The sequence below is a fragment of the Eucalyptus grandis genome, chromosome 7, assembly GCF_016545825.1.
Source record: "Eucalyptus grandis isolate ANBG69807.140 chromosome 7, ASM1654582v1, whole genome shotgun sequence".
Lineage (NCBI taxonomy): Eukaryota > Viridiplantae > Streptophyta > Magnoliopsida > Myrtales > Myrtaceae > Eucalyptus > Eucalyptus grandis.
The window spans coordinates 20,682,790-20,696,180 of record NC_052618.1 but is presented as its reverse complement, the minus strand read 5'-3'; the positions used below and the strand labels follow the sequence as shown (position 1 = coordinate 20,696,180).

Sequence of the window (13,391 nt, the reverse complement as noted above, 5' to 3'; positions counted from 1 at the left end):
AATGCTAACGATGTCAACGGGATCTGTTGAATCAAAATATCTCATCCAAAACATGCAAAGTCAAAATTCTCTATGATCCAATCATCACTCTTCTACTAGCGCGGCATGAGGGAAGCCACTCTGATGACCTAAGCTTCTGGAATATATATATATATATATATATATATATATATATATATACATATATATATTCTTTTAAATTAATCAAAAGTCCAAATGAGTTGGGAAGAACCCCACTGACCCTGAAGCCGCCGCATATTCCGCCATTAAGCGGCAATGGAATTTAGAAAAGACATTCTGTCCTTCCTTATCTTCATCTTTGTCTTCATCCCTTAAATGAGGCATTCCACAAACCAAACCAAAAGGTCTCTCCCCTTACTCCAATTTCACATCATCCTTTAGTTCCCACCTTTTGCAAATCTCCAAATTTTAAAATCTATCGTTTGACAAAGCATTCTTAGAGTAAACGTGATGACGATGTGTTTATGTAATCAAGATGATGTGACAAGTAGAATAATATATCCACAATGACATTGCACGCACGCTAAATCAATAGTCTAATCCCAACAAGAAAAAATTCATACTATCTTCCATGATATCATGACTTTGAGATTTTTTGAATCTCTAATCAACTTGTATTATAAAAACATTTTCTGATTTCCAGTTTGTCCACGGGACTGTGGTGATAAGCCATTGTACATACTGGTGTGTTGAGTAGTAATAGTTAGGGCTGAGTTTGGTCATTCGAATTTTTAATATGAATAAGATTTGATATGAAGTTCAAGGATTTTGTTATATTTTATATGATTACAGTAACAAAATCAAATATATTTATGTTATATCACATACATTGATCGGTATAAATGATAAATTAATATAAATAAACCAAAGATTTTATAAATAGAGATATGCTAAAAGCTTCTTGTGACACTCTTGTCTATATATTTATATTTATATTTTATTTTCCTCTCTTTTTTAATTAATTTCTTCCCCTTCCATCATTCTCCGATAAAATTATATTAAATAGTAAACTATACTAATATACCTAAAATGTTAAAATACCTAAAATATCTAATAAAAACATATTATATTGAATTTATATTATAAAATATAATTAAATTCGAATGTATAAATATAAAAACATTAAATTAAAATAAATAAATTGTTATTTTGAATTTCTTATATTATAATTCAAATATTTTTTTATATTGAAACACAACTTTAATTTTGTTGATTTAAGAAGTTCATTATTCGAAAAAAATAACTTTTCAATCATAAACGTTAAAAATCTTATCCACCTTTATTACATTCCCTGTAAGATAATTTCATCCAGTTTATATCATTCTTATATTCAACTTTATCTTATCTCGAGTAGGCATCACATGCAAAATATGATAAATTTTACCGTATCCTGAATTTTATTATGATTGCCAAGCGCGTCATAAAATCTAATATTAAGCAATTGGCGTGAAGCTCTTATCATGACATTTGGAAGAGTTGTTACGCTGGCAACAGCTCCCCCCTTTTTTTTTATCTATAAAAAGGAAAAAAAATGATAGTGGGCATAAATAAATCGCACCATAATAATGGAGCATCCAAGCCTTGAGGAACTGTCCCTTCTTTTTTCTATTTTTGTATTGAAAATAACCAAATTGGAACTACCCCACTTAAAAAGAATATTGACGTCCAAGCTTTCAAATGCTCTACCAGTCAACCCTCCAATCCATATTAAAAGGCTAAACTTAGCATTTCAAATCACTTCAAGCCATACGCACGCACACAAAACCAAATCCCCTCCATACTCACACATACCCAACACCATGAGCGGCGGAGAACTAGTAGCTCCGCCTTCCGCCACCGTTGCCAACTTGAGAAAGCCGGTGGCCTCGAATGATGTGGACGACACCGAGGACGACCTCTCGCCCATCGAGCAAGTTAGGCTCATTGTGACCAACACCGACGACCCGACCTTGCCTGTGTGGACCTTTCGAATGTGGTTCCTCGGGGTGCTCTCGTGCGCCCTCCTCTCTTTCCTCAACCAGTTCTTCGCATACCGGACCGAGCCCCTCGTCATAACCCAGATCACCGTGCAAGTGGCAACCTTACCCATCGGGCGGTTCATGGCGGCCGTGCTCCCCACGGCGGAGTTCCGTATCCCTGGGCTCGGGCCGAGGATGTTCTCGCTCAACCCAGGGCCATTCAACATGAAGGAGCACGTGCTCATCTGCATCTTTGCCAATGCCGGGAGCGCGTTCGGGTCGGGGACGGCCTACGCGGTGGGCATCGTCAACATAGTCAAGGCCTTCTATCTCCGGAGCATCTCCTTCTTCGTCGGTTGGCTTCTCATAATCACTACCCAGGTACTTTTCCCATAGTTAAAAGGACTTGGCCTTTTTGATCAAGAGTTTTGATAGTTCTCTCTCTTTTGCTTTTTTGCATGAATAGATCCTTTATTTTATTTTAAAAAAATTTCAAATAAAGACCCGAGAGGCCCTTATTTTCTCAAATAAAAACATCAGATGGACAATGTTTCAAATAAGAGTTTGAAGTAACAATATTAATCTCAAAAAGGCATGAAACAATTATGGTTGTTTCAAATAATAGTTTAACCATGCCGTCCAACAAAAATTATGACCGATCCGATATATTTTCATCCAAACATAATTTAAATTCAAATTCAAATTTAACTAGATTAAAATTTTATTTTTTTAAAGCAAGTATTTTTGCTTTTTAAAAGTTTTTTTATGAGTTTGCTTTTTATGCAAAGAAAAAAATAAAAAATAAAGAAAAATTAAAATACAAAAGACAAAATTGCCCCTCACCAACCAATGAGTTCAAGCATTTCTTTGAGACTAATGTGACTATTTTATGCCCTTATTTGAAATAATATCTACTTCAAGTTTTTATTTAAGAAAATAATGATATTTCGAGCATTTATTTGAAACAATGTCCACTTTAGATATTTATTTAGAATATTTATTTTATTTTATTAACTTTTGATTTTTACAAAGTGACCCTTTTTATGAGAATTCCCAGCAAGTCAGGTGACTTGTAGTAAGTTGCCCGCGGCACTCTATAATTGGAAAATTTTCAACAATAAATATTTCATGCAGTTAGCTTTAAAGAGGAAGCAAGCGAAAGGAATATTATAATACATATATTACGTCATTGACAAGTAATTAATTTATTAACTACGTATTTTTAGGTTAAATTTCATGACTAAAAAGAGATAATTTGCTAGTGGTGGGCACGTGGAATGGTGTGTCATGGAAAAACTTTGGGCCAATTCTATAAAAAAGAACGAACTTTAGGTGTTGTCTCAATTCTGACACGAACTTTATTTTGCCTAAAAAAGAAAAGCACGAACTTTAAGGATTGTCACAAATTTGGCCCGAACTTTATTTTGTCTAAAAAAAAGAATGAACTTTAGGTGTTGTCCCGAATTTTGCCTAAACTTGATTTGAGACAAAATAAAGTAAGTCTAATACAAATAGGCCGCGAAAAACTTTCTCAGTCTGTATTAGTTGGATGATATGAGATGAGATTCATGTCACATTCTAATCATCAGCTGGTGAAGAGCACTTAAACAAACACAGGCTTATACTCTAAGCCTCAGAATTGCCTAAAATTACTAGGAAGCGAAACTTATTGTACACTGTAAAAATCCAAAAGTATCTAGAGATGGTCCTAACATATGAATTCCCATTAGGATAAAGTATTCCTGACATACTTCCATTTGCACTTTGTATTAAAAAAATCATAACAAATATCATCGTCTTTTGCACAGTACTAATTTTGTTGATGTAACTTATCAATCAATCATTTGATTGTTATAACTTTTCAATCAATCAATTGAGTGATATAACTTTTAAAAAACGGTCTCAACAAGTGATTGAAAATCAAATGCTGCACATCAAATTTTTCAGTAAGGTAAATTGTGGATGTTGCTTGAGTTAATATTTTTGAAAAGTTATGTCACCTAATTGATTGATAAAAAAGACATGGTATCCAAATGATCGTTGTATATAAATTGTGACATTTATTGTATCTCAATTTTTATTTTGTACTATTTAATGCTCACTCGAGATTGCAAAACACCTAGGTTCTACATTTTAGAGCTGAAGAAACTTGATGTAATACAAGAGCCCAAAAAAGATTGTATGTTTTCTCCGATATATATCTCAGTTACAAAGTATAGAATTTTCAAAGTAGAGGATAAAAGTTGCATGGAAAAATAGTTTTTTTTTTTTTTTTTTTTTTTGGTGGCCAAAGAGAATGCTAATGATGTGAGGAAAAGAGGAGTGCAGGTGCTGGGATACGGATGGGCCGGGCTGCTGAGGAAGTACGCGGTGGAGCCTGCTCACATGTGGTGGCCCAGCACTCTCGTTCAAGTCTCCCTCTTCCGGTTAGTAATTCATCATTTTTGTTTTTATTTTTAAGGAAATTGCACAAAATCACCCTTTCTCCAAGAGATAATTAATAATGTTTGCTGCTTGAAATTAAGAAATTCTCTCTACCATCGATTTAATCAATTCTTCAGTTTTAAATTTTGACGTAAAGGATGAATTGGGTCAATCATCTCCTGTAAACTAAATGGATCTCTGTCATGGTAGAAAAGAAACCAAAAGTAATAATTATTCTTTATAATAATAATTAAGAGATATCTATCTTAACAATAACCAACGTCATATGCACATTCAAACAAAGGGACAAATTTGTTTCTGTAGTACAAAATTTATTTTTGTGCCAAGAGGGTGCTAGCTAGCCTCACAAGAGAAACCCATGATGTCAGTATGCAAATTTTTATTCTGAAAAGCTACGTAAAACCTTCCGTCACATTATTTAATAAAAAATTGCAATTAGATTTTCTCGATTGATTCATCTCATCTTTCTTTTTCTCCCTCATCATAAACATAATTAAAAAGGGGAGGAAAAAGCTAAGTTGTAGGAGACATAATAGCCACAAGTTAGCAATTTGTCTCCGCAGTGCCCATCCAATTGTCTTCTCAGATATCTTAAGCGTGCATTTGCGACTTGTTATTCTCCAGCATGCGTGAGCTCAAAACGAAGGATGGGCGTAGAATTCAAATATAAGGCATGGGTTACCATGCACGTGGAAGCTGTCGGCATGTATGGCCCCAGCAGCCCTGGTCCTTTTTCTTTCTAAAATTATATTCTAAATATTATCTTTATAATTAAGCTGCCATATATTAAATAAGTATACAAGGGAAGCCCACGGTTAAAGACCACCTAAAGCGGATAGAAAGAAGACAAGCCACCGGACTATAATGAACAGTATCTATAGATCATAGTAGAATACAAATTGGTCGGGTCAGAGGGTCACTCTAGTCCGGTCCGGCCTAGCCTGGTCCGGTGATATGATCCGAGCCACTCCAGTGATTGGAAGATACTAATCAGTACGAAATGAGATCTGTCAATTTTCATTGTATGAGGAGGCTTGCGTCATGTGGTGAGTACAATGGCGGATGCAGGAACTTGGCTTTGAAGGGTCGGATTACAAAAATTTAGCTCGGGAGGTCAAAAAAGATAGCTTCGAGAGGAATTTAGTTAGATCATGATATATATGTTTTGACAACATTTACATCTAAGGTGAAGTGGTTACAGAGTGTGTGGTGGCAGCTTTTGCTGGCCTCTCCGCTTTGACATCGCATTGGGACTATATATATATATACTCACACATATATTATATTAGGGAAAATTTCAAATAAGAGTTTGAATGGAACTTGTTTTAAATAAGAAGTTAAAGTGTTATCATTTTTCAAATAAGGGCATAGTGAAGAGGCTTGAAATGACCATATCAATCTTAAAAAGTTGCCAACTACTGGGGTTTACCCGAGTAGCCACCCTTCCAATATGGAAGGAGGAGGTAGGGGTTTCGAATCTCCACATTCTCAGGAGGGTTGGGATATGGACAATTTAGTTTCAAATGTGGATTTCGACTCACGCACCCTGTAAGGAGGCAGGGTAAAGCAAAAGTCTAAGAGTGAGAGTTAGAGTAAGATTATAGTAGGATTGATAAAAAAAAAAAAAAAAATCTTAAAAGATTGCCTAACTCATCAGCTAATTAGAGCATTTTCGTCCTTTAATTTTTGAATTTTTTTCCTTTTGTCTTTTTTGTATTAGATGACAAACTAAATTTCAAAATAATGGAAGGGGAAGGGAAAACAACAAGGGCTTGCAACCCTCAACACCGCCACCCCACCATCATCAAGAAGGGCCAATGATGGTGGAGGATGGTTAGCCAAGGGAGGTTGTTGGCCCTTGCCTAGATCTGACCAAGGGCCACCACCAGCAAGGGTCAGCCACGAGTGTTGGCCATCGCTTGCGGTCTAGTTGGTACCCAATGACTCGCCAACCCTTCGTCGACCATCCCCACCATCATAGACTCTTGGCGATGGTGGGTTGGCGATGGTGGGGTGATGGCGAGGGCTAAGCCCTTGCCTGATTTTATTCTTCTTTTTTAAAGAAAATTAATTTATTTTAATATATTTAGATAATATTTGAAATTTTATTGGGCAAAAAAATGCCTTTGACCGGCCGACGAGTAAAGTCTTCGTTTGAAATTGTTATGGTTACTTTAACCCTTATTTATAATTTTCCCTATATATTCTATGTCTAACGATGGTTTATTGAATATAATAAGAAGAGTTGTCCATGTGCAAGCGACAGGAAATACTTTGGCTGGTTTATCGTGGCGACTCACGATACGGTCCTAAAATTTCTGTGCGGAACTCCAATGTTGTTGGTTGTTTTGCGTGACACACTAAGATGGACAGTGGCAATCAACATGGAGACATCTTTGGGGTTTTGTGAGGATATTCAAAATTATATTAATAAAATTGAAAAGTTTATAACTAAATTAACTGAACTTATGATTTTTCCTTGAAGATTTCTTATTGAATTGGCATCCTATTATAATACATGAACATATAATTTAGGTAGATATCCTTAGCTAGCCTTTATTTATGATTGACTTTATTACTGAATTTCGTAACCTTCGACTGTTCTTCTTTCTTATACCGATTAATTACTTAATTATCCCTTTATTAATTGATCATTCTCTTTGAAATATTCCATCTGGAGTCACAACAAATCAAAGATTTCTGTGAACATGGTTGCATGCATTGACTAAAGTGCATATTGCTCCGCTGAAGTTTCTATAGCTGTCACGAAAGGTCTGATGAGATCATACCAGCAGCAATTCCTACTTCAACGAGGAAATTAAGGAGCGTTTCGCTCTCAAAATGCGACTTAAACGGGACGTCGATGCAGGAAGCTCGGCGTGGAAATTGTATTGGGCTAGAGAGTATCTAACCCCTGATCAACGTCGGCAGCAAGAAATCCGTCCCATAACAATAGCGGTAAGACAAGATCTTGAGTTAGAGCCGAGTAGGATATAGATCCGATGAGTAAGCATAAGCTGATTGGCAGCAATTAGGAACAACAAGATGGAGCGAGAGAATCAAAACACCGTTCATAAGTACAGATAACCATGTTCATTGTCGAAGCTTTCCATTCTCTAAGGAAAAGATGACTACGCTCCAAGGGACATTTTGACATAATGGGCTTAAGAAGTTTATAATTCGATTATGAAGTTTCTTGAGTATCTGTATGATCCAAATTCAGTACCTGTGAAGTGTTCGATCGCCATATCGTAATGAAATATGTTGTTGTTAGGATAATTGGTACTTTCCAGGTTGCATTTGCTAACGATAAGCTGAATGTGCAAAAATAATCATGTTCAGCAGATTGTCTGTCATCTGAAATTGGTATGTAATATGAATTTCGCAGGGCCTTGCATGAGAAAGATGATCGACGCATGTCGCGGGCAAAATTCTTCATAATAGCCTTGATATGCAGCTTCTCGTGGTACGTCATCCCAGGCTACCTCTTCTCAACGCTCACAAACATATCCTGGATTTGCTGGATCTTCTCCAAGTCAGTCACAGCTCAGCAGATCGGGTCCGGGATGAAAGGGCTCGGGCTTGGAGCACTGACCCTCGATTGGACTGTGGTCGCTTCCTTCTTATTCAGCCCTCTCATATGCCCGTTCTTCGCCATAATGAACGTCTTTGCGGGGTACGCATTGGTGGTGTATGTTGCCATCCCGTTAGCATATTGGGGATTCAATTTGTATGGTGCGGATAGATTTCCCATCTTTTCATCGAACTTATTCACGAAACAAGGCCAGGCGTACAACATCACGGCCATCGTGAACAGCAACTTCGAGCTGGACTTGGCCAAATATGAGGATCAAGGACGGATTCATCTCAGCACGCTCTTTGCTTTCACTTATGGGTTCGGTTTTGCAACCATCGCTTCCACACTGACCCATGTTGGCTTCTTCTATGGAAGGTACTAATTACATCTTGACCTGATTAAGTCTCTGGATCTTGGCTTTTGTCCTCTGATATGGATGAAATAGATTCTGAAATGTTGCTTGCTCGGACATTGGGGACAGAGAAATATATGAGCGGTATCGTGCCTCATACAAGGGGAAGGAAGACATCCACACGAGATTGATGAGAAGATACAAGGACATCCCTTCGTGGTGGTTTTATTTGTTGCTGGTTCTAACTGTCGCAGTGTCTCTCGCGCTCTGCATATTCTTGAACAAGGAGGTCCAAATGCCGTGGTGGGGACTTCTCTTTGCCAGCACCTTTGCTTTTATCTTCACTCTTCCAATCAGTATCATCACCGCCACGACGAATCAGGTCATGTCTGCTGAACAAAAAAAATAAAAAAAAATGAACAAGTCTTATTGCTTTGCATCATTGGTACCTTAAAATATTGACACCGATTCTTGATATGACCTTCATTTACTGACACCGGGATTGAACATTATTACAGAATATATCATGGGGGTGATATATCGGGGTCATCCGATAGCCAATGTGTGCTTCAAGACCTACGGCTACATGAGCATGGCCAGGCTGTGGCCTTCCTCAATGACTTCAAGCTTGGACATTACATGAAGATCCCTCCAAGATCCATGTTCTTAGTTCAGGTACATTCTATTGATTACTTATGACAAAATCTTAGATTGCTGGAAGTATTTTGGCTGGTTGTTGGAATTAAAACCCACCATGGCTGATGCAGTTCATTGGCACGATCATTGCCGGGACCGTGAACATGGCTGTGGCATGGTGGCTGCTCAACTCCATCACCAACATATGCCAAACTGAGCTCCTGCCGCCAGACAGCCCCTGGACGTGCCCGAATGACAGGGTATTCTTCGACGCCTCCGTGATATGGGGCTTGGCAGGGCCCAAGCGCATCTTTGGAGTCCAAGGGAACTACCAGGCCATGAACTGGTTCTTCCTCGGCGGCGCAGTGGGCCCGTTCCTAGTCTGGTTGCTGCACAAGGCATTCCCAGACAAATCCTGGATCCCGCTGATTAACCTCCCGGTGCTCCTTGGGGCGACGGGTTACATGCCGCCTGCCACACCATTGAATTACAATGCGTGGGTACTCGTTGGGACAATATTCAATTTCTTTGTCTTCCGTTACCGGAAGAAGTTGTGGCAGAGGTACAACTACGTGCTCTCTGCAGCAATGGACGCGGGAGTGGCATTCATGGGGGTGCTTTTGTACTTTTTGTCTAGGAATGGAGAACAAAGGACTGAATTGGTGGGGAACGGGCGGCGAGCATTGTGACTTGGCGAGTTGTCCGACCACGAAAGGGATATCTATGGATGGATGTCCGACGAAATAATGTGAATTCATTAGAAAAGTCCACAACGACTACAACTTGAAAAGTTTTAAGCTAATGGAGTCTGATTACAGGAAATGTAGATGCTTGATGTACTTCGTTTTCCTCTCATGTTACCAAAATTGTGGATTTATCCGTTTGCATTAGTCATTGAATTATGATGAATGGTTTCAGTAAAGTACTTCGCTTGGAGATACAGAGAAGAGGGTCACGATTGATAAAAGCTGAAGTGATCAAGCTGTCATAAGCAGCCACGGTTACGGTCTCTATTTGCAATGATCCTATTCCTCGACTCGGGGCTTCTACGGATTTTTGCACGGCTTATAAGACTTATTCATGCTTATAAGGAACTTTCATTGATCAATTCAATGTCCAAGGCCAGTTCTGAGATGTGCCTATGTAACCGGAACAACAGAATGTCGATATAGTACCAAGCTTCGTTGCAATAGAAATTTCGAAAAAATGTGTAAAGTAGAATGAAATTGACAACTCCCTGATGTCGATATAGCACGTATCTTGAGATTTTTCTTATTTGAGTATTTTTAAGGTTTTCCATATGGATAGACCCAAATTAATCTATACAATAGATGGAAGTTCCAGAGATGGTTAGACACTAGTGTTGAAGTGGAAGATTAAGCTAATTTTGTGATTGCATAATTTTTCCTAAACAAGAATATCACAACTATCGTAACTTTTTCTGTAGCCCTCACTTGAGTGTTAAGGGCCATACAAAAGTTATAGCACTAGTGGCATCATTTATCCTAATTTTTGTTTATGTATTTAAGGGCTTTTTGTAGTCCTTATATTTTACGGGTGCTTTCAGCAGGGTGAAATTACTTTTATTACCAAAGGGGCTAAGATGAGTCTGCATACTTTGTGCTTGTCTAAAGAAGAAGGCGGCCTTGGTAAAAAAAAAGATGGAATGTTGGAGCAAAGCTTGCATTATGACGTGTATCTGGATGGTCTCTGCAGAAGCTGGTTCTGTTTGTGCTGTCTGGCTTGAGTTTCACAAGCCAAAGGATAAGTGCTTTAGCTAGTAAAACTAGGAGGAAAACTTTGAAGCGTCGGCATGCCGCTAGAACTTTCATTAGGGCGTCCTGCTGGGGATGGAAAGTCTACTTTTCTTTGGTATGATAATTGGCATTCCCCATTGGTCCTCTGCTTCAAAGGTTTTCTGGCCGATAAATTCATGATTTTGGCCTGCAAATTTCATTCAAAAGTAGCTGGGGTGATCCTGGGGTGTCATTGGCATTGGCCCCCTGTAAGATCTGATGATCTAATTGAGATTCAAGCCGGTCTTTGTGGCGTTACTGAACCTAATTCTGCTTCAGCTGATGAGTTATTTGGCAACTCTCTCTCACTAGAAAATTTTTGGTTGCGAATGCTAGGAACGCTACCTGAGTTAGGGTCTTAAAGTACCATGGTGTAAACTCATTTGGTGTCATCCTAGTGTTTTTCTAAATACTCATTGGGTCTCAAAAATAGATTTGTCAAGAGGCATATTCAAGTTTCCCAACTTGTTGCTTGTGCAATGGAGAAAATGAGAGTCGAGATCACTTGATTCTTTTGCTGTCCGGTTTCACTTAAGGCGTGGCAGCAGCTGCATCATGTTTCAAGAAGGCTTGCAGATTGGCATATTGAAGTTAATTGGGCTGTAGCTGCATTTAAAGGAAAATCTTTTCCTTGCTTGCTGTCCAAGCTTTCATGGAATGCATACTTGTACCATGTTTGGCTTACTCGAAATTGTTGTCTCCATAAAACTTCTTTCACGGTGAATCCCTGACTTGATAGAGGTACACGTTAAAAAGGCTATACAAGGGAGATAGATCACTTGTGTATGGATCACTTTGTGCTATTTGGGATTTGACCGATCGCTGTACAGATTCCTGAGCATGCGGGAGGATTTGCTGCCTTATTTAGCCGTTGATCCAATATGAAATTCTGACTTGCCGATAAAAAGGGGCATATTGTATAATGTACTGTGATGAGAGGAACGAGCATTGTTAACATGCAAGGATATGCCTGAAGGCTGAGTGAAGAATTACAGGAACTCAGGGTTGCATGGATGACAAAGAACTACAGGATCTCGAAATGAGGTCCTGTAGTATAAATAAGTCCATAAGTATAGCCGAAATGAGGTGCAAAGTGGTTTCCAAGGATAAAATTCGGGTAGCAAACTTTGTAAGGTAAAGAATAAAAAATAGGAAAGCGGTAACCGAGTGAAAATCGAGGCATGTTTATGGTGTGTATATGTATATGTATGTATGTACCTCTCACAAATAATAGCAAGATATAATTGACCATGGTCCTTAATTGATGTCGTCGATTGTGTAATCTCAGAAATATTTAACTTGTTTGGAGTGGCTATTATATTTTATTTTCGCTTTTTTTTTTCAAGTTTGCAATATTAGTCGGCGCACCCAAAATGGTTGCGGCATAGGCCATTGTGAGCCGCTTATTGAAAATTCAACGGCCACCCTTTTTCTTTGTTTGTGAATGTCCGAAGAATCATTTCTAATTATCAATTTCACAACCATAACTTCATTTATTTGAAATACCATATCTAAAAATTTCATTATTACAAAACTACAAACAACTAATGAAGCATTCTTATTCAAAAAAATGGAGTTTGGGACCCTTGGAGTGCCAAAACTTGGCACGGAGGGACACTTAACTGTCAAACTTCGGAAAGGTACACTTAAGTGCCAGTTTTGGAGTAAAATAGATCCCATAAGTGCCACTCCAGCCAAAATCTGGCCAAATTACTGACGTGTCAATTTTCCGACGAGTTGGGTGCAAAACGGCGTCGTTTTGCACGGCGATGGTGACAAATTGCAAAAATGACACCGTTTTGTGTGATGTATAAATAATTAATATAAAAATTAATTAAATTAAAGTTAAAGTTAATTTTATTTAAAATATTCTAAAAAATTTATAAAAAAAAAGGGTGGCTGAAGGGGCGGCTGAGGGCCGAGCCCTCGCCGCCGCCTCCCCCCATCGCCGCCGGGAAGGACTAGTGATGGAGGGGGAGGGTCGGCCAGGGTTGCCAGCCCTCGGCCGACCGGCGGCGAGGGCTGCAACCCTCGCCCCAGCATTTGAGCGAGGTTTGCGGGGCCCTCACCGCCCCTTCGCCCCCTTTTAATTTTTAGAATATTTTAAATAAAATTAAGTTTAAATTTAATTTAGTTAATTTTTATATTAATTATTTACACATCGAAACAAAACGATATCGTTTTTGCAATTTGTCACCACGTCGGTGCAAAACGATGTTGTTTTGCACCAAACTTGCCGAAAATGTCCACGTCAGCAATTTGGTCGGATTTTGGCTGGAGTGGCACTTAAGTGATCCACTTTACTTCGAAATTGGCACTTAAGTGTACATTTCCGAAGTTTTGGCACTTAAGTGACCTCCCTGCCAAGTTTTAGCACTTGGGCTATTCTTCTGCCCAAAAAAATGTCTAAAGAGGGGAATTGGTTTAAGAAGCAATTTTTATTTTTTCTAGTTTGGATTTAAGAAGCAATTTAAAGGATGGTTAATACAACAAAAGATTTTAAACTATGTCTATTGTGATACAAGTACCTCAATATTTTTTTTTTCTATCGCTAATACCCCAAATATTTATTGAGATACAAAAACCCATAGAAAAAAGTTCTGAAT

At 38.4% G+C, this 13,391-nt stretch overlaps 1 pseudogene; it reads left to right on the top strand.

The window, feature by feature from the left end:
* Positions 1–1,820: 1,820 nt before the first annotated feature.
* On the top strand, positions 1,821–9,736 carry LOC120295967 (annotated as a pseudogene).
* The last annotated feature ends 3,655 nt before the right edge of the window (positions 9,737–13,391 follow it).